Genomic DNA, 3,211 nt, shown 5'->3' with positions numbered 1-3,211 from the left:
AGGGGTTAGACGAGGTGGGGTGAGGTGAGAGAAGGGGATGCGGCGGCGGGCTGCGGCGTCGATGAGAGAGGCGGAGGTGGGGGAGGAGGAGCGGTGGATGAGGGAGAAGACGTAGTGCGGGAGAGAGGAAGAGGAAAAGGAAATGGAGGGGCAGAGGCTATGGAAGATTTTCCGGCGAGTTTCCGGCTAGCTTGGCGAAGTGCAGCCTACGCAGCACACCAAAAAAATTAAAAAAAAAATTAAATTGAAAATAGTTAACGGCTGTTAAGTCGCAGTTAGGGCAGAGCGCCCAATTGTTCGATTTTAGGTAGTATGAGGGTTTAATTGGACCAACTTCGACTATAGGGAGCCAAACGTGAAAAGGACCACTATGATAGGGGCTTATTTGATACTTAACCCTTCTTTTTTTAATCGTCTCCCTCACTTCACAAATCAGCTGCTGCGGTCGGCGACACCATGCTGCAGTCGCTCGCCTCGCTTCTCCAGCCACGACTCTCTCTCTCTCTCCCCAAATTACTCTCTCTCACGTATCTACGTCTGCAAGAACGAATTGAAACCCCTAAATCTCCCTCTAAACACAGACGCACAAAGGAGAAAGGGACAAGCCCTAATCCCTCTTCGCCGTCTGAGTCCGCCGCCTCTGCCATTGTTGGGGGCCGGCGAGTCAACCCCAAGCCCTATCCTTCCCAGATCCGCTGCTGCTATCATTAAAATCCGGTGAATGGGTCCCGAACCCAGTGAGGCCGACGCTCGAATATCACCCCTCTCTCTCGACTCCCTTTCCATCACAGACTACCGCCGCCGTTTATTGAACGGCGGCGCCACCACAGATCCCTAATTTGCGACCTTCAGGTCGCCACCTCTTCAAAATCAACAGCAACAGCCGACCGCTTCTCAAGCGGCGCCGCCGCCCTCGGCAAAAACTTCAAACCAAATCACCTTAAAAACCCCAGGCACCAATCGCCGCCAATCGACCGCCACTGCAATGGCCCTCAGATTCCTTGAGCTTGCATTAAAGGTGGGGCCCACCGCCGATTAAAAAAAGAAAGGAAAAAAAAAGACGGACGACGTTTACCAGCCGTTAGGGCTAGGGGCCCAATTATTCGATTTTTTGGACTACAGGGGTTTATTTGGCCCAACTTAGACTATAGGGAGCCCAACGTGAAAAGGGCCACTATGATAGAGGCCTATTTGATACTTAACTCAATTTTAAATATTGCATCAATTATTACCTTTTCTAGAGGATCAATTATTACATTGAGTTGTCTTTATTTACAAGTTAGTCGCAGATTGAATTTGAAATTAAATTGAACAATGATTTCAAATTAAACATTAGCTTTTTAATATAGAATAGATTATTATTATTATTATTATTATTATTATTATTATTATTATTATTATTATTATTATTATTATTATTATTGTTGTTGTTGTTGTTGTTGTTGTTGTTGTTGTTGTTGTTGTTTCATGTACTAGTACGTCAATAGCATAACTTTGAGGCTGCTTTTAAAATGTGTTATTTTGGCAACGACTTTATATTTTGATACGTGTAAGTAATATTTTTTAGAGTCAATATATATGAAAATGGTCAGTTTGTTATAGTAAAAATAAAAATTGTCCACTTGTATGAAAATTTTAAAATTTGACCAATTTTTATATAAAAATACAAAATTATCCCTAACATAAAAATAGAAAATTGATCACTTTCTTCTCTCCTTCACAGTATCATCTCTCTCTCTCTCTCTCTCTCTCTCTCTCTCTCTCTCTCTCTCTCTCTCTCTCTCTCTCTCTCTCTCTCTCTCTCCATACAGAGAAAGGGAATTGATGTTGCACTCAAATGTGGAGCAATCAAAGCACAATTCGACAGCACGATGAGTTACGGCAGAGCACTTGCCACTGGCGTAGATCGACGGCAGCACCATTTTGAAGACCAGGAAGGTGACGGTAAGGAAGAAGTTGGCTAGTAAGGAGGTGTTCAAGAGCATCTTCTGTACGCCGCTCACAACCGCTCGCCTCTTGCGTCCGGTTGTCGGAAGGTGGCGTCCTTCAAGTGCGATGGACAATCGTCAAAGGACCAACTCGTATTTGGAAAATGAGCAATTGAGCGACATAATATTTATGTGCATCATTTTGCACAACATGAATACATGATCATCGGAGATGAATGCGAGTACGCTTTGAAATGGGAAGAGGGGGGCAACGACGAGGCTCCAAGTAACTCAGTCGCATCTCGTCCTCGCACCGGAGCTCCACCGAAATTTTGATAATATTTGGCTCGACAATCCTCCATTCGCAACCGCCTCAACTCAGATTTGAACGAGCACATTTGCGCTCGTTTTGGTTCGATCAAGCCATAATTAAATTGTTGTATTAAATTTAATTATTGAAATTTCATTTCAATTAATGTATTTTATTTTAATTAATGTAATGTTGAAATTAAATTTTAATAAAATTTTGAATTTGAAAATTGAAGAGTTAAAATGGAATAAAATGAAAATAAGAAAATTAGAACCTATTTTAGAACCTTTGCATTGGAGAGTGGAGACTCTAAGGTGATGACCAAAGCCTTTGCATTGGAGATGCTCTTAGGAGCGTTTATTTTTCATGATTGATAAGATGGATGATTGAATTTTTTTCATCCTCAATAGTATAATTTTTTTCAATCCCATCATTTGTATGAGATAAGAATCAAACAAAAGTAGTTAAAATGATAGAAATAATCAAGGATTTTGAGATATCTCAAAATTTCAATTCATCAAAGTAATAAGGAATTAATCTTACTATTTTTATTTATCAATGTCAAACTTTCAAAGTAAATGCCCCTTTATAAATAAGGGGTATTGGCCTGTAAATACTCCAACTTTTTTCATTTTCTGATTTTGCACCCGAACTTTAAAATCAGCCTATAAATACCCAAACTTTGTATTCATTCTGATTTTGCACCCAACGAATTTTAACCCCCAAATCATTGCTAACATGACAACCGAATTGACATCCCAAATCTACAATTACATGTTTTAAATTCCACATTGACAACAAATTTATCTATTTCGTTATGAATTTCAAACTTCCCTCTCAATCTGACTATCATCTCATCAACAATTTGAGGATAAAAATTCGCCGAGTGCAAAATAAAAAAGAATACAAAGTTTGGGTATTTGTAGACAGATTTTAAAATTGAGGTGCAAAATCAGAAAATGCAAAAAGTTCG

The sequence above is a fragment of the Salvia miltiorrhiza genome, chromosome 5, assembly GCF_028751815.1.
Source record: "Salvia miltiorrhiza cultivar Shanhuang (shh) chromosome 5, IMPLAD_Smil_shh, whole genome shotgun sequence".
In the NCBI taxonomy this organism is placed as follows: domain Eukaryota; kingdom Viridiplantae; phylum Streptophyta; class Magnoliopsida; order Lamiales; family Lamiaceae; genus Salvia; species Salvia miltiorrhiza.
Note: the sequence above shows the minus strand (reverse complement) of the source record.